Source organism: Hippoglossus stenolepis, chromosome 12 (assembly GCF_022539355.2).
Source record: "Hippoglossus stenolepis isolate QCI-W04-F060 chromosome 12, HSTE1.2, whole genome shotgun sequence".
NCBI classification, from domain to species: Eukaryota; Metazoa; Chordata; class Actinopteri; order Pleuronectiformes; family Pleuronectidae; genus Hippoglossus; species Hippoglossus stenolepis.
Window position 1 is genome coordinate 3,722,883 of NC_061494.1, and position 19,637 is coordinate 3,742,519.

Sequence of the window (19,637 nt, forward strand, 5' to 3'; positions counted from 1 at the left end):
AAAGGCTTTCAATGTGTGGTGGTAACATGGGAAATGTCCTGAAAGTCGTGCATTATTTATCATGTTGACGCCATCAGAAACAGGGACAACAATGGAGAGTCTTTAGAAGTCAAAGAAGCAACAATGGAACAGGCCAGCATGAGCATGTTGAGGCTGCATGTACATGACTTAGTGGTGAGCACTGTGTGCACAGCAGACAATTGTCCAGTTACGGTTTGATGAGGATTTCCTGAAATATTTGGATCCAACTGTGTCTTTACTGTAAAGTGGGAGTGGGATATCATCTGCACGCAGCACATCCCACCACTGCTTTGAGTGTCAACTCTCTGGCCTGAACCCCACATCCTTATGCTGCTTTGAGTATAAACACGTATACTTCAACATAGAGGTATTTTATCTGCCTCCAGATCCTGATGCCAGTAGATCTCTGCGTTGGTTTGTACCCTAAACATGACAATAATAAGGGTTATGGAAAAAAAGCAAACGACAAAAATGTGCACGGCCATTTCAGGTTGAAAGCATGAGATGTGCTGGTGTGTTCCTCTAATATGCAGTATCCCTGAGAGAGGAGATTGTGCTTGTTGGTCAGGGGTGAGTTGGTTTGTGAAGTGAGGACATATTGGGCCGGCTCTCTCTTCTTCAAGGGGCCAGTTCAGGGTTAGGGTTTGGGCTTGTCCAGGGTTACCCAGACAGCACACAGAGCTCGCACAAAGGCATCCTAACCCTGAAGGCTGAAAGTGGAAAACTGGCCCTTTGTTAACTTATATTAGATGCAACAGTTTATTTGGGACTAATTCATGGACTCAAACATGTGGCCTTAAAGTGGAACACAGATTTATGGCTCTGTTGTTACTGGGTGTTCTAGTACAAAAAGATTTAGCGACATATGTGTTATTGTTTTTTTGTTGTTTATTGTTGTTTGTACCATTACATATTGGTGTAATAGCATTACGAGAAAAAAGTTGTAAATTTATGAGAATTTCGTGAAGAGTAAAATTGTCATTTGAGGACGTGTTATTTTACAGAGGGAATATCAGAAGATCAGCCTGTTGGTTGCATTAAAATGAGGATATATCATCTAATATTTTGGCTCATCAACACCACATTATCATAAATATCAGGACTTTGAAAAGATTGTGTAGAAAACTGTGTCTGTTCTGAAGAAAGGAAAGAAAGGAAATTGTCTCGAGCATTAGTTCTCCTTGCTGCTTATTTCTTAACATGATGTTCAAATATTCTTAACATTATATAATAATACCACTCTATACTTTATGAGGAAATTTAATAGAAAAAGTCAGAATTGTATGAGTTTCTTCTCAATTTTTATTCTTGTAATATTATTATTTAATTCTCGAAATCCCTTTTTTCTTCAATATGGCCCAAATACTTCAACATAAATTGCAGTTAGTACATTTAGTCAAGTACAAATGTGCCAGTTTTGACTTCTCGTAGAGTTCAGAAGCAAAAATTGATTTTCATACACCATAACACTAACTGTATTTACTCCTTTAGTGACTAGTTGCAAACACAACATATAGTATGATGTAATTTCAGTATAAAACATGATGCAGTAACCTAACCAAATGTACAGCTCGTTACATTTTCTTCCACCTTGAACATCTATAGTAGCTTGAATAAGATAAATGAGTTTGCATTATCAAATACAATTGTATACTTGCACTATCCTGATAGTACATAAATACTTTTACTTAAGAAGGGTTTTGTTCATTGCTACTTTTACTTGACCAAAAGATGTGAATACTTTCTCTATCTTCTATCTTCTACCCCCTTGTTGGATGTGTTCATGTTATGGCACCATGGTAACAGTTTAAAAATGCCACTGTAAATTTGATCACCACCTTATTTACAGTACAACTCGGTAATAATGCCATGGTGTTAGTTATACATGCGACGGTGTGGTCACGACTCTGTAGTAGAGTCATAAAATAAAAAAGACAACATTCCTTTTTGTAATTTAAATTATAAAGTATTTTAACACACGTATACTAACCATACACTTTTCAGTGGGTGAATACATGTCAACTTTGCTACAATATGTTGTTTAAAACTATATGAATACTAATATTTTGAGTTTCAGCTTGCCTTGTGTAATAAATGTATAAATGTAAATGATTCTTACATTTGCAGAACCCAGGCACTTTATGAAGGACATGATTTATGTGTTCTCTTTGTGAGAGGGACAAGTAACTAAGACCACAAGAATTTACAAGTCTTCAAACTTGTACCTTTCAATTCATTTAATTTGGTTTAATTTAAGACAAAAGTGGGTTAAGTGTAGTTCCTGTTTAGGATTTTAGATAGATTAGGATTCTAGTTCCATTTAAAACCACAGTTTCTGTTAGAGGTTATGTTTGAAGGTTAAATTTCACTAATTGATGCTGCTTGTGAGTACAGCAAAACATGTGCCCCTTTACACAACCAACTGTGCAAGGCGGAGAATGTCTGCACATAAAAGGAGACGTGCTATTGAAACATTCTCAGCTGATCCGTGCGGAATGAAAAGGACATCAGAGTACAGTTGACCTCCCAACAGTCAGCAGAGTGGAGGTCAATGCAGCCGCTGCAAGGTGAGATTAGGCCCTGCTATCCTTTCCTCACCATTGGACACCCATCTTTCATGTGTAGTGTGGTGCTTGTGTGTGTGTGTGTGTGTGTGTGTGTGTGTGTGTGTGTGTGTGTGTGTGTGTGTGTGTGTGTGTGTGTGTGTGTGTGTGTGTGTGTGTGTGTGTGTGTGTGTGTGTGTGTGTGTGTGTGTGTGTGTGTGTGTGTGTGTGTGTGGGCCTGTTTTTACAGGGTACTTAAACATGACTACACAGTTACCTATGAGGACAAAACGTGAGGTCCTCAAAGGGGGAGTAGGGTTTTTGAGGACAGGGTCCTGGTTACAGTTTGGTTCAGGTTCACGTGATGGTTTGGGTTTAACGTCAGTTATTTAACTTTGACGGTTGAAGATAGAGTGAGAGGGGCATTATGTCAATGAGTGTCCTGACAGGGAATGTGCAACATTGTGTGCGTGCGTGTACCAGCCTCCATGCAAGGTGAGATTTGGCTGCAGCTTTAATTGTGTCAAGTTAAACAACAACGATATGATACCGGAAGTAGTTTCAGTGCTTGCATCACTTTTATGGTACAATTAATGCCACGTGTTATATTCAAAGAGCTTCATCAATTTGTTAGAACAGTATGGAAATGTTTGGTTTTTGTATACATTGTGAGGTACGTGTATTGTACATATTGTGTCTGCAGATTTACCAATATTACTCTTTATTGTGAAAGACTAACCGGAAGTGGTATGTGGTTGTAGTAAGCAGTGTAGCTGACTTGTCAAAGGGGCTGGACTCAGTCCAGTTTTCCTCCTACAAAAAGCTCCGGGCTCACAGACACAGTCTGGACTGACACTACAGACAGGAACATGTAGAATAAAGCTGTTAAAGCTCCGGTCCATCTCAACTCCAGAAGATGTCTGACACCAGCAGCGTCCTCTCTGAGGACAGAAGACATGTCAGCAGCATCTGACTCTGTGTGAAAGCTCCTCAGGATCCTCGCTGCTGTGGTGAGTTTACTGACCTGCCGACTTGTTCCGTTTCTCCTGTTACTTACTTTGATGCCAAACTCCGCTAAGACACTAAGAAAGTTAAAGTTAGCACAGCTTCAATCACTCTTACATATATTGAAAATTACCCATAGCCATATAGATGTATATTATATATTAAAACGTACCATTCGAAAATTTGACGTAGATTTACCATCAATACAATTAATGTAGATACAAAAATCAGTGTTTGTTTTAGTTCTCACCACCAAGGTTCTCCGCGGACGCCGTTCAACAGCTGTAGGACAAGGGAATGATTTAATTGCCGGAATTGCTGTTTATTGAATTATCTGTCAGCCGAATTTTCAAACCCCACGTTTTAATCGTTAAATGTGGACATTCGTGCTCATTGTAGTATATAACTGCAGTGACCTCGCTAAAAGATTTCAACTGATGGAGGTTTGTACGGAGTTTGTTCAAGAGTACCTGGCTGCAGACAAGATGGCGGACCTCCGTTCCCCGCAAGCGCATGCGCAACAGACATCTCACTTGGCAGGAAATCTACCTGTCTATCTTTCTATCTATAGCTTGTATTCACATTATTTATAAAGTGTTTATAAGAAATTGAAACAAAATTTGATTTCAATAGTACATCAAATAATTGAACAACTTTATGTTGGACCATTTAAAAAATAATCTGCATAAATGAGAAGGAACCGGAAGCAAGTTCTCAATTTAAAATGTTGTATCCACCCTGTAAGCTGACTTTAAAAACACATTTCCAATCAATAAAGTGTAAATGTTTTGATAAAATTTGTGTGTTACTCTGAAAACAGTGTTTGTGCCACTTCACGGGGGAGAAAACGTCCAACATCCGCTTTTACGACCACATTATTTCCTGTCAAGTGCGGAGAAGTCTATTGCGCATGCGCTCGCAGAGGTCCGCCATCTTGTCTGCAGATAGGTCCCTCTCAGTTTGTCAAAACATCTTAAGCGAGAGAACCTGATGTAGCCGCGTCAATCACTGCTCTTCATACCACAGACTGACTGCTTCTATAAACTGTGCTTTTTCAAAGGTGAACCACTAAGGGAGAAAGTGAGCTGCTCATACACTAGATGGTTAAAATGCAAAGTGAAATTATCTTGGAAAAAAAATCATAAAATGAGTTTAAGTTGGCTCTTCCAAAAATATTATGAAGAAATCAGGTCATACATACAGTAAGTAGAACGTGTTTTTAATTACAGAAATCAGTGGGTTAGTAGAATAAAGGGATGGAGAGACAGGTGACTAATTTAAACTTGGGTTATAAAAGGTCGCAGACCAGTGAAGGATAATACATTAACAAGTAGATTTAAACCAGTGGACAGAATAGTCAAAGGGTTGAGGAGCCTTGAAAGAGAAGCTTTAGAATGGATTTTACTTCACATTGGTGGATGTTTGCCTAATGCTAATCGCCAACCAGAGGTCAGAGTTCAACCTCTTTTACTAGATGGGACTACACTGGGTAGCTGATTTCTAAAAGTACATTTGCAGTAGGTAATCAGTAATCTGTAGTGGATTGCATGTAATCGCGACCCTTTCAACACTGCGTGTTCATCCGTCTCTTTCCTCCCTGGGGAAGATGGTTGGTTTGGTTCCCAGGCAGAATGAGGAAAAGCTTTCACAGGGAGAAAAGTGTGTATCTGTTATCACAACAGTGCAGAACAAACCTCTTAAGTGAAACTCTCCCAAAAACTTGATGTAGTCCTTCATCTTGACTGTACAGAAGACATGTGATTTTACAGTAGTTTTCATGTTGTCTACTTTAAGTATGTTGTTGTCATAGAGATTACACAGGAAGAGTTTAGGCAAGTTGAATGTGGTTTGTCCTTGTGCCTGCGTCCTTGTGAGCTCGCCTGACTTTGTGTATGTGTGTGTGTGTGTGTTGCGTGTGTACGCTGGGCTGTTTGTGTTGATCCAGGCCTCTGGGCTCTTTGTGTTTGAGGAGGGGTCTCCGGCCTAGCGGGGCTGACCTCAGGGTTGCTATGGAGACAGCAGCGGCCACTTCCTGAATTCTCAGCCCATCCCACAGTACATTATAGGGCAGGGGTCTGGAGTCAAAATCATGACAGGAGGGAGGGGGGAGGAAGGAGGCAAAGACAATTCTATTTTAAACATGTTATTCATCATATAAAAATGTAATGAATAAACATTGTAAGAAAAGGAGCAGTAAATCTAAGAAAGAATGCAATGCAGTAGAGATAATGTGGAGCCAAGTTAATACAAAAAGAACACAAACCACAGCTCGGTCAAGTCACCAAAGCAGGGCATTTACAAGGACATTGAATTTAAAGGACGAAAGCCAGTTAGCGGCCTCATCCTGTCACACATAGACATTTTCTTTCTCATCAGTTCAGTGCAATGTTGTAAATTTGTAGTAATCACACTAAACACACTGAACATTGTCTCCCACACACTCACTTACTGTTTCACTTTCCAGCCGAGAACTTGACTGTTCATCTCTGCATGATCTACACAATTAATCTGAAAAACCTCCAGATAGATTTGAGTGATATGTAATATATACTCCTTGTAATTAGGTTGTTTCTTGTGTTGTGTCAATAAGGAGGGTTCAGTGCAAATCAGTGCAGATTGTCCACATAATCAAGTTCGAATTGGGACTTTGAAATCTTTGAGTATTTAAAACAGAAATAAAAATGTTTCAAACAACAGTAAAATTAAAATGTTTGGATTTGCTGACATTTTCAGAAATGGCGCTAGGCCATGGAAGTACATTTTCCTATGGTAAGTTAATGTATTGTAGTTTTAGTCGTATAGAGTTTATTTAAGTGATTTCATCTATTAATAAATATTTCAAATTTTCTCATATTTTCTCTCATAATAGCTTTGTTTTTCCTGCACTAAGTGCTAGCTTGCTATATTGTTAGCCTCTGTAGCATCCATGTTATTGTTTCGCACTTCGTACAAAACCTCCCATGTCGTAACCTTGAGCTCATGAGTTCCATATGAAGGCAGCATTATATTGCTCAAAACGTGGTTAGCATAGCATAGCTTAAATAGAAGTGAACCTACACAAAAAAATAAGCCTTAGACGGTGTTAGCAGACATTCGTTTAGAAAGACCAGGGGTTTATCATCAACTTTTCCAACGTGATTGCACAACGTTGCTTCCAGCAAGCCCCTGGTACTCTGCACCCGAGGGTTTCAAGGAACATTAACCTGACCTTTTTTTCCTTTTAAAGAGTCAACAGTGTTAATAATCAGAGTTCTGGTTTCACGGGCCACCAGCTTTGTTAGTATTCAGGACCCTGATCAGAATATCTGCTGGTCTGTTAAACTGCTGACAGAGAGCGAAACACAAGGTCAGCTTGTCAGAGAGCGAGAGAGAGAGAGAGAAAGGAAGGTTGGGCCTTTAAGTAAGGGCCGGATTTGTGCTATCAGATAAAGAATGGAAACTTGTAGAAAAAAACTCCAGCTACACACACACACACACACACACACACACACACACACACACACACACACACACACTAATGTAAAGGTCATATCCACTGCCAAGTGTTGTCAGTGAAGATTAAAAGCTAAATTGTAATCGTAATGAAGTCAAGGGCACAGATTAGGTTTGTTTAAATCAAATATAACTGAATGGTTTATTAATCTCAGTGTGCTGATTTGAGGAGGAGTGATTGTCGAAGGGAAACTGGGTGTTTAGATGTGAGACGTCTCAGCTGTTGGAAGTTTTCTGCCTTAAATGTGGAAAGTTGACATCGGAGCAGCTGCCGGAAACCTGTAAATGTAAAATCTGCTTAACTGAGCAGTAACTACTGGAGTGAATGTTCAGCGTGACACTTCAGGTACTGAGTCACTAATTACACCTCAGTGGAGGGACATGTACAGATGGTGTGTGTAAACATTATATAGTTTGTGTGAGTGCGTAAATCTGCCTGTGGATTCTTGTACCTTGTTGGTGTAGGCCTCTGAAAGGATTCTTTGAATATGGGATAAATGTGGCTTTGATCAGATAAAAAGTGCATCCTCATGCTCATTATCTATTCATTCCTTGTTGTTTCCTGACTATGATTTAGTTTATCACTTGTGATTTCATAAGCTACAGGGGTGAAACATGCGTCTCTATGGCCCAACGTCTCTAGAATCCCAGGAGGCTTTTCAGGAACTCAGGAAGTTCTCAGCATTTCAACAAGATTTAGCTCTTGCTGTAGGCCATGGTTTCTGTCCCTCTTAAGTCCTCACTCCCAAGACCGGCGCAGGAGCTGCAGGGGCCATGTTTGCAACTCTTTTCTTACTCTTAACATTTGACCAAAGTGAACATTGTGAGGGTCAGATTTATTGCACCGTTTGTATCAGAAAGTCAAGATCATAAATGACTGATTGTTGGATTTGTTGCATCTTTCCAGGCTGAGTTATTTTATGCTTTTTCATGTCTTCATCTAAATGAATGACAGACGACCTCTCTGCAAAGCTACATTCATAATTATACAACCTGTTATTTTGTGTTTTCTTTAAATTAATATTAGAATTAACTCCCTTCTAAAATTTTCTTTTAGCCAAAAATGTGTTGGATAAAATGCCTTTTTTTTTTTTCTTCCTTGCCTGAAACTAGACTAAAATATTAAGATTCTTCTCTCTTAACTTTTATTTGACAAAGATGATAGTAAAGTATCAGTCTAATACAAACTGAATACAAAGCATGAGGCTGAAACCTAAAACTAGGATTTCTGGAAATAATTTATTTAATTTGAAAGCGTCAAAACGTGCAAGGCACATTCAGACTGTAAACAGGCACTACGTGTTGGTGCCATCCATTAGAGCATGAATTTGTCACTGTTTACAATTATTACTTTACTCCTTCAATACTTATTATACTCGGTACTATTCTTTTGTTGTCAATTTAATAAACCAGAGGGACAGATTAATCTGTTAGGGGCGACAGAACAGAAATTAGATGTAGGCCTGTATTTCTCCCACAAAAAATAGACATATGAAAAGCCTCCATCACAATATAATCTGAAGTAGTAGTAAAGTAATAATCATTACATTTTAATTTCAAGCTTAGGTAATAATACAGTTGTCATTATTTCAGTTTATATTGCAACACATGGATCTGATGCCATTGGGGCTGCAGGGAGCAGTGGCTCACTTTGCTTGCTTGATAAAAGACGCCGCAGATTGTCTCTACACTGCAGCTTTGCTTTTTATCTGTGGTCATTTAATGGTTCCTGGCCCAATGCACTAAAGAGGCTTTTACTTAATGATTTACATCGTTTAGTTCCTGGGACTGTTTGGTCTAAAAAGCCCATAAGGATAGGCCTACACGCCAGATGAGCATCTGCTGATAAAAATAGTGCATTTTTGAAAGTATGTGACATTTGCTTTTGTGAGTATCAAGAGTCCTGAAGCTCTTCTCTGGAAAAAAAAACAACTTTTTAGTTCCATGAAAGTAAAGTTTACAGTTCACATTGGTTTGGATTCAGCACAAGCTACAAGAAATGGGTCATTAGCAACGAGGAGGGCGAGACAGAGAGACCTGCCAAAGTAAAAAGTGAAGCTCCATTATCAGAAAATCTACAGAACGCGCACACATGGAGAGTGAAACAGTTAAGACTGTGAGCCAACACATTCTACTCAAGGCTCTCAGGTGATGAAACTTCAAAGAGTCACATTGGCACCAGACACAGCTCAGAGGTCATCTGAAGTGGCCGGGTCCCTCATGTCATGTACCTTTTCTTAATGGCCTTTAACCTGGCACACCGCAGCTCTCTCATTGTGCTGGTGTATCGGTGATGGAACTGAAGTGGCTCTTGAGTGGATGAAAGAACACACAGACACGGTCCTTGACATACTTTAAAGGTTCCCTCTGTAGCAGCTTTAAACATCACTACATCACCATTGAATGCACAGTCACCTTGGTGTATTTACTGTACACAGATCAGTCTCGACCTTACACAAGAGACATTTGCAGTGCTTGTGTTTCTTTGTGACTTGTCTGCGGGTTTCTCCACTTTGGTTCACTTGCTTACAGAGGGGAACTGTTGGAGTAGTAGAGTTTTAGATTTTAAATGAATTGTTTGGGAGGAATTTGGTGTATGTCTTTCCAAGAGTTGAGATAAGAAGATTGATATCTGTGCATTAGTCCAGTTTATCAGCAAGCAGATGAAAACAGCTCCCCAGCCTCCAAAGTTCTGAAACGAACATGTTGCGTGTCTCATGTTTAATCCAGATTCAAACACAAATGTAAAGTCTTCATGTTGTGGCTCTGGGGGAAGTTGCGGGCTGCTACTCGTTCACAGTGAACAAAGCTTCAGCCGAAGAACCCATGTATGGATTAAACAAATAAAGAACTTTAGAACTTTAGGTAAGCTACTTTTCAACACTGCACAGAGCCAGGTTCGCTTTTTCCCCCTGCTTCCAGTCTTTATGCTAAGCTAACCATCTTCGAGCTCACATCCAATACAAGTCATTTTGTCCCAGTTTGTCAAACCCCATAAAATGCTTTTCACTCAAAATTGATATGCTACTTTTTGTTTAGCAGTTATTCAACAGTTATTCAAACTGTGGTTGGCAGAGAGCAAGTGTCGTATAAAAAAGGCCCTTATCACCAAAAGCTCTCTTGACATCTTCGGCGGTGTCTTCTGCGTGTACTGCACCGTTATTCATCCTAAGATATTTGTATTCCTTCATATTTTTTTTTTTGTGTGTGTGTCTGTCGCCTGTTATTAACGTCATCAGCACTCGCTTCGTGGTGAATCCTGCGGAGAATCTCCTGCTGTGTTCTCACATGGGCTGGCTGGAGAACATTGGTGTTCTCATATACAGGCCCTTCGGAAGAATGTCCGGAGATAAACCAGAATTCAGTGCATGTCTGAAAGCAGCTTTAGTCTTAGATTTCCTCACATGTATTGACACTGATGAAATTAAATGACCTGATTTTTGAATCGCGTTTGGCTTTGACATTCTCAGTGTACAGCAGAGACGCTTAAAATTCTTGTAAACAGTAATCCAAACTGAACATTTTGTTTTTTTTTCTTACATCGCTACAGCTAAAACACAAAACTCTCATTTTTATCTAACACATTCCACAGTCTATTAAGTAATAGTGGCAGACACTGTGAGGAAAGACTAGAAGTTGGTGTGTACACCTGCTTTCATTTCTTCTGTATTCCTCCTGCTTGTCTCTCTCTCTCTCTCGCTCTCTCTCTCTCTCTCGCTCTCTCTCTCTCTCTCTCTCTCGCACACGCACTCTGTCTCTCTTTCTCTCCCTCTTCGCTCTGTGTGTCAGCCGGTTGCCAAGTGCTAAGAATCTGGGGAATGCGGGATTGCAATGTTCTGATAAAGTTTGCTTTGTTCCCCAAGTGACCTGAGTGAGGGAGAGAGAGAGAGAGAGAGAAAGAGAGAGAAAGAGAGAGAAAGAGAGAGAAAGAGAGAGCGGGAGACACACACGCAAACATACACACAATGTCCACAGACATGCATACTTGCATCTTGCTATTCACCAAAAAGAGTGCAGACATGGACTGTGGAGGAGACTCACTGTAAAGTACAAACACAGTCATGTAATTGGAGCTAAATAACACGTACGTTGGATAATTAACATTCCTGAAGCTTTATCTTCGCTCTGCATTGTCAAACCATCCATGAGGCTTATGTACAAAAGACTGCCTGGAGTTAAGAGCATTCTCACAGTATGGGACCAGGAGTCAAGGGCTCTCAGGAATCACAATGTTAGCTTCCTCAGTGAAATGTGCAGGCAAAACATCACTAATTCATTTAATTGATATTTACTGATAAAGTAGAATTTATATTGTTTTAACTGTGTTATTTTTTACTTCACAAGCAGCAGTATAGCTCCCTAAATATGACCAACGTTTCCGTTACTGTCAGTTCCTCAATCACAATTCAAATAACATGATAAGAAGGATCTAGATTCCAAAATAGCACGTTTGTTTTTCTACTTTACTTAAAACAGTACATACTTTTTTAACTCCTAATTCCCCACAGACCAGATTCAGTAGAAGTTGATATGGTTAAGATTTGGAACTGGATTCAGATTTGATAAGATTCAGTCGAGTCCGATCACAAAACGTAAGGTCCATATTTTGAGATTTATCCTTGTTTATCCTCTTTCATTTCATTTTTTGTTGTAGTTGTTTGTATGACTGGTCAGCAACGGGTTCCCAGAGCTTTTTTTTCAATTTCTAAAAATAAAGAAAAGGGGAGTTTGGGGTTTATCCATTTTAGGTACGACAATAAGAGAAGTTTAACTGCTGACAGCGTGTTGAAATAGTTGGACATTTTTAAGATGAGCGTATATAACTTTTTGGTGCTGATGTATTTGAGAAGTTAAATTTAGTAGTTGCCAGCTGCTACATAGCTTAGCACAAAGTCTGGAAACAATTGGCCCGACTACCAGTTCGCACATTCATGTTAGCGTTTACCTCAAAGAAGCTCTGTCACGGATTCACTTGACTTCAGCTGTGGAATCAGATTATTGGACTAGACATGCTATTGCCTCATTATCAATCACATTAAACAAACAACCTTTCATTGCTAGGTCTTTTGGCTTGTAAGAAGACATCGAACTACAAGGATGTAACAACATGCTCAGTTTTGTACAGAATTTCAGACCTTTGATAAAAACTTGTCTCAAAGCAGAGTGGTCATGCTCTGTGTCCATGTAACGCCAATGTAGGGATGCTACATTGTACCCTGTGTGTTTTGAATGGACCTGCTCAGTGATGACATGCTCTCCCTCCTCACCAGCCTTCCACAGGGACAGTCAGCAGAAAGACAGACACATCTGACCTTGTGCAGTGACGGACGTCAGCGGCTTTATTTCACGTCAAGTTTGGTCTTATTACTTCAGTTGTTTGTCAGTGGGGGAGAGGCAGGGAAAGAGGAGAAATGGCATTCCGGTCTTTATCAAAGCACAGGACACACATGTGATTACATGCTCGCTCGCTCGCTCGCTCCCCCAACTCCATCTCGCACACACACCCACACACACACACACACATGCTGTCTCACACACAAAGGCACATTCATGCTCAGGCTTACAAAGACCTGCAAACTCTCAACACATACAATGTGCTGTCTTAATCAGTCACTCTCTTTCTCAGACCTTTGAATACACACACACACACACACACACACACACACACACACACACACACACACACACACACACACACGCGCATACAGATCCCAAATTTAAGGTGCACATCCTTCAGGTATTTAAATGCATCTAGTCACACAGCATGATCGTCATAATGTGTGAAGGAGATGGGCAAAAAATATTGTGTGTGTGTGTGAAAGTGTTTGTGTGTAAGTGTGTAAGTGTGTAAGTGTGTGGGGGAGAAAAAGTGAATGGGAAATGGAGAGAGAAAACAGAAGAAACAGGAAGTGAGCATTTGGGTTGGGGGGCAGGGTCAGAGAGGGCATTATGGGAGTCCTCCACATCCATTTGCGTGTGAAGAAGTAATTAGATGTGTGTGTGTTTGTGTGTGTGTATGCTGAGCTGTGGGAGTGTGTATGGTGGCTAAACAGAAACGCTGAGTTGTGTTTACATGGTAAATATATGTGTTTGTGTGTGTGTGTGTGTGTGTGTGTGTGTGTGTGTGCGTGTGTTGGGAGTTAAGGTGGTGGAATGTCACATGTTGGTAGAATGCTTGCTGCACAACAAAGCTGTGAAAGGAAAACATAGTGGAAACCATTAACTATGCTGGTCACTGCCCAGCTATAAATCTGTACTGTAAAACACAAACAACAACAGTGAACAGTGCTTTGTTTGTGGTGAGATGCATTAGATGGTTTTTGGTTTTGCTGTAATATATGTCACATACCTCGAAAGTTCAAGCAGAAATTGTATCTTTCCTTTTAAGTACATGTGTGTTTTTTTTTTCAGATTCCTTGATAAAAAATATAGCCACACAAATCCAACCAGCGAGGTTTTGTCTTGCGTCTCGAGAGAAAAGAAATATACAGATACTCAGTGTCCAGATATGCTGTAAGAATTAGTTAAGAAAGTCAACACCAAACCCTGAACCTGACAAAGCAGATAAAACTGAAACGGTTCAATGGAAGTTTACAGTACAAAAGTTAATTTAATGTACTCCTCAGAGTCAAAATGGTACTGATGGATGGTACTGAAACAAAATTGACCCTCATAACTATAAGAAGACAAGCGCGCGCACACACACAGTACAAAACTTCATTTAATTTACAGACGTGGTTTGCCGCAAGTCTCACAGTCATCTTAGATGTCAGAGGTGACTCCAAAATGAAGTAGAAGTGAAAAAAAACTAATATTGTGTTATTTGAAAGAGATGAAAGGTCTTACATTGATTTGTAAAGCACCAGTGTAGTTTTACATTCCTCCTGTACTTTTATGTGACGATGGATTATTCCTCTCAAACAAGGAGGGGGGCGTGTGCAAGTTTGAGAATAAGAACAGGCGACAGAAAGAGCTGAAGTGACACAGTCGGCCTGCAGAGCTGCAGGGGAAAGTCACCAGTGTTGGCAGCGAGACAAAGGCTACATTTTTCCACTTGTGTGTTTTTTTTTTTTTAGTTTAGTTTGCCTTCTCATGTAGATGTTGAAATGTGAGGTGTCTGATTACCTTATATAAACGGTGTATAAAGATGGACGCCATGACTGGTCTCAAACAAAAAATTCAAAGTACACATCAAATTCCTTTTTCTCAAATATGGTAGTTTTTCAAGAGTTTTTCTTTTTCTATTTGCAGGACTTTGCTGACATGGCTCCATCCCCTGATCACTACGGTGCAGACTCTGGCTCCCGATGTGCAAGATGGCAGCGTTCGCCTCCGGGATATTTTGGCTTCATTTCTGAACAGTGGAAAAAAGTAGAGACACATCTTTATATGCACTCTATGGATTACGGTCTCCCAAGTCATTTTCCATTAACTTTTCATAATGCACTGTATATAACAGGCAAAACATCCACGACATGTCACTCCTTCACCCCTTAAACAAGAACAGGTGGATTTATCACTCAGGACATTTTCACTTGTTTGATAAAAAAATGTTGAAAGGGACATTTGTGCGTATTTGCGTGTGTGTGTGTGTGTGTGTGTGTGTGTGTGCATTTGAGCAAGTTCACAGGTAGTGTATCCTCTCCAGGCCGGTTGGCAGTCAGGGCTACTGTAAACATCCTTGACTGGAAGCTGGTGTTAGGTTCTGGGGCTTTCAGTCGGATGTTTGCAGCAGCCAACTGCTAGTACCATCGCTACAGTTCACCTGCTGTCGCCAAATGTGTGGGAAGTCCACTGAAACACAACTGTAAGTGCAGACTGTTGAGTGATGAGAAGGATGACAGGATGAGGAAAGTCACATTTTTGTTGATCAGTTATGATCACCAACATCTTTTCAGTAAAAGACACACTTGTTTTACTTTGAAAGTCCACAGCTCATGTTTTTTTTTTTATTAATTCAATTCAACTTTATTTGTATAGCGCCAAATAATAAAATACATTATCTCAAGGCACTTTACATTGAAGGTCAAGACCTTACATTTTTTAGAGAAACCCAACAGTTCCCACAATGAGCAGCACTTTGGCGACTGGAGAGAAAAAACTCCCTCATTAAGAGAGAGATAAACCAAGTACAGCATCACGTTTCAGCTCTCACAAGTTGTTTAAATGAAAACAATAAGAGTGATAAATATGGATGTAGAGATGTTATTAATGATAGCAGCAACAAACTGCAAGTGTAAGTGGAGTCAATTTTTCTCTGCACTGCAGTTCTCTCTCTGCTAGCTCCCTATGGCTTCTCCTTCATATCTTTCCTTGACTTAGTGACTTAGTGAGTTTTCCATCGGGGTCAAGGAATAGTGGTTAGGAAAGGAGATTATTTTCAACCAGAGACCAGGTGACTTTCATTGCCCCAATAACCATCTCACTAACTGCGGCCTGAATAAACTTTCCAAACACTTGCTGCAAGGCTGTTTGTAAAACTCTCTCTTATCACAGAGAATGTCTCAATTCCTATTAGACATAAATATGTAGTAATAGGGCCAGTTTCCCTTCACAAAATATATGTGAAGGGAAAGGAGTGTGAGTCCACAGAGAAATGGCTGCCCGTGATAGCTGTCTCCATTCAGTTCCCAGTGGATGGGAGGGGCCTCATCCGCTCCTGAGAGACCGAGGACCAGGGGGGTGCGAAGGAATGGAGGGGGGCTAATGAATGGAAAGAGGAGCAGGATGGGAAGAAGGGTAAAAAACGAGGGAAAAAAGGTGATGGTAGCTGAAGAAATGGAACGGAAGTTTGGTCTTGATTTTTTTTTTTTCCTCCCCCTTCATCAGTCAGTCGGAGTAGAGGGGAAGTGGGTGTAACGTGCACTACAGGGCCAGAGACGGGGAAGGAAGAAAGGAAGGAAGCATTCTAATATTACCCCCTCCCACCCCCACATTCATCATATCCATGAATGAAAACACGCTGGGCTCCTTACAGTTTCTGTTCAAACAGTCTCAGCGTTCCTTCCTTGGTGCTGGTAAACCCAGGAAATAGTTCAGTTCACATAAAGCTCCTCCATGTGGAAAGATCCAGTCCAGCCCAGCAGCTTCTGGACGACGCGTCTGTTATTTGTTTGTGCTGCAGTGTTTATATGAAACTAAATCCCACGGTTATTCATTTGAAAAGGAATAGTCCAGCAGTAACTAGTTTAAAGGGATAGTTCACCCAAAAATGAAAATTCACTCGTTATCTTCTCACCACTATGCCGATGGAGCGGTTGGTGAAGTGTTTGAGTCCACAAAACACTTTTTGAGTTCCAGGGGTTGCAGCCAAATCTAATACAATTCAAGTAACTAGGGACTGATTCTTCAAATGTAAATAAACAACAGGAAAAAAAAATCCATTGAGATCAAACTCAGTTTTTCACGACAGGATTAACAGTTGTCTATCTCCATCAATTCTGAAAAACGATTGTCCAGACTTCATGTCAGCCCTTGACTATGGAGATATTCTATACTTGTCACGCAGCCCCATCACACCTCCAGCAGTCAAACCCAGTGTATCACAGTGAACTACGCTTACGAGAGACTCAGCACCCATCACTGTCCTCTGTATCACTGGGTTGGATGAACTTCATTACAAACGACAAGACACAGTCATCTCATGTTATTCATCTACAAAGCTCTGTTGTTAAAACTTCCAAATGACCGGAGCTCTCTTCTCTCATTTCAAACCAGTACATACAGCACAAGACCCAGTAACTCCTGAACTTCAGACACCCCTCATGTATGCACCAACGTTGGCAGAACTGGATTGAGTTACACCTTCTCAATGGAATGATTTACAAACTTCCCTCAAACTGCAGTCTTGTGTTCCCCTCTGAGATTTTAAATCTCTACTATTTGATGTTTTTTATGAATCGTGTGACTGTTTTCATTAATTTATTTGTATTGTGTTGTTTTGTTGCTCGTGTTCAGTTGTTTGCTGCTGATTGTGAATGGGTCTTGTTCTCAGGCCTCTCTTGGAACAGAGATCTTGATCTCAATGTGACTGCTTGATTAAATATAGATAAATAAATAAATAAAACAGTATCAAGTTGCCCTGTGACCTCTGAGTTCTAGGTAGTGTAAACATCCTACACTCTCGGCGTCTGCCCCCTGGTGGCCGGGAGGGGGACTGTTTGCTCCACCTGGCTCAGAAGCTCGACGAGTAGCAGGGGAGGAAAGTTAAAATATAAAAATATAAATATATTATATTCTCTTTATTCAAAGTCCAGTGCAGAATATAACTTACAGCACATAAACACAGGCTGGTGTGTGCCCTCAGTATCACATGCTTTTACTTTAATTCTCTTTGGCATTAAAGAGGACATCAACTGTGGTACAATGACCTCATGTAACTTTGCTGTGCAGCCTGTTGGAATAAAGAGTTATTAGACTAAAGGATTTGTGTAAGTCATCCTTGCTTGGATTGCTGGGGAATGCTTGCCATTCTGGACAGGAAACAGGGAGCGGCACGTCTCTGATTGGCCGGAATCCCTGACCCAACGACCTCAGTCATGGCTGTCCCACTGGGGCTGGGACAGACACACACACGCACACGCACACGCACAGACACACACTTCAGAGTGTGTGGCAGAAGGAAATGGGATAAAAGTGATGGAAATTCAACCCATTAGTGTCAATAGTAATCCGAGTCTTGAAGTGAGACTGTGACCTGTAAACATCCATGTCAATGACTCTTTTCCTCAGTTTTAGTTTAGAAAAAAGAAAAGAAACCAACATGTTTATACATTGATGTGTTTTCTTCAGAAAGATGAAGATGAATTATTGTTTGTGTGTGTGTGTTTGTGTGTGTGAGAGGCTTCCATGGTTTAGTGGCAATAGGAGGAAAGACGCACAGAGGAAGCAGAAACAGTGGGTGTTGTCTGTGTGTGTTCTTGCAAGTCTGCTATTCTAAGACTAAAAATATACAATGTATAATAAATACATAAACAGGGCGGATGTGTCTGTTCAAAGGGGACTGAAGTCTGTTCCTCACTGTTACACAGTAGAACATGTATCTGAGTATGAAAGCTGGAAGATCAACACAAACCTCCATTGCTATAAACACAGTGTAACCTGAAGCCTGAAACTGAAGTGACTTCTGCTCTTGGATACTTCATGGCTGCCATTGGATTATACTGATGTTTTTGAACAGTGCTGAACCGCATCAAGTGAATTGAAGTGAATAGTCTGTGGAGTCACATCACATGTTCCATTGCATTTAGATTATTCTCTGCATGAATGAGTTTCCTCCAACTTTAAAAAGGTTGTTTCCACTCTGTGCCTCTGCACTAATGCATCTTCAAGTGTCTTTTTGTGAATATTTAATGTTCGTCATCTCTTTGAAGTACTCTTTTATCTCTGTCGTAATTTGTCATCTATTTGCATAAATAAAGGGATTATATATTTCATTATTGCTAAGAAGCTTTAACATGTGTTGAGTCTTTTCCAAAATATGGCCCCCTTCTTTGAATTATGTGCCCTGATTCTAGTTTCTAAACTGCAGTATATAAGGCATTAATAGCTATCAATTAAAATCAGTGGGTTTGGTGTATATTATCTACATTTCTTCAGATTTGTAAGTGGATGTAATTAAAATTATTGTTTTGGGGTGGGAATATTTTAAACATAATACAGTTGTCCTCTTGTATTTTTTATATGATAGAATTATGTGCCTGCAGTTACCACAAGATGGAGCTATAGTCTCAAAATAACCTCAGAGAGAAGCACAGCCCTGCCCAGTACCAGCCTTTAACATGTGATGATGTTTGTCTGAATTCAAAGGTTAAAAAGTGAACTACGGCCAATAAAGACTTCATAAAGATTTTCACATACTTTTTGCTTCATTGTCTCTAAGAAATCAGTTTCAAGTGTGTTTGTGTGTGTTCTTGTACAGCTATCTTTGTGACGACCAGTTTGAGCCTACAAGAGAAAAACTATGGAGGGAGGACATTTTGTGACCCCCCCCCTTAAGACTTGGTTTTAGGGTTAGAATTAGGCATTTAGTTTGGATGGGTAAGGTTAGGCTATGGGGCTAGGGAATGCATTATGCTAATGAGTGTCTTCACTAAGATTACATTAGGCCTTTTATCCAAAGCAACATACAATTAGTGCATTCAACATCTATGAGGTGACATTTTATTTAAGAGTTCAGTATCTTGCCCGTGGACACTTCGGCATGCAGATGGGGAGACTAAGGACCAAACTGGCGACCTTCTGGTTGGAGGACGACCGCTCTACCCCTCAGCCACAGCCACGCAGATAGAAGATAGAAGTAGGAACGTGTGTGTGTTTAAATACAAAGTTACTTGACCAGTAACAAATAATTGAAAACATGTGAAGTTCCTGTTTTGTGCAGCCCAGAAAGCAGAAGTGAACTTTCAGCCTCACCACTAGTTTCTACCACGAGACCGAAAAAAGGGAAAGTCGCCGAAACTAACACTGACCATAGTTTCAGCACGTCATCATGACTGAGTGACAACTGTCGAAAAGCAAAGTCTGGGTTTTTTCATAAACAACAGCAGGACAATGATTACACACAGATTAAGCCAG

General features: G+C 40.2%; 1 long non-coding RNA gene across 1 annotated transcript; it reads left to right on the forward strand.

Annotated features, from left to right (window-relative positions):
• Nucleotides 1–3,400: 3,400 nt before the first annotated feature.
• Nucleotides 3,401–17,483, forward strand: LOC118119146. The gene is made up of 2 exons (XR_004698049.2): nt 3,401–3,574; nt 14,313–17,483. It is a non-coding gene; the product is annotated as an uncharacterized LOC118119146 (long non-coding RNA).
• Nucleotides 17,484–19,637: the final 2,154 nt, after the last annotated feature.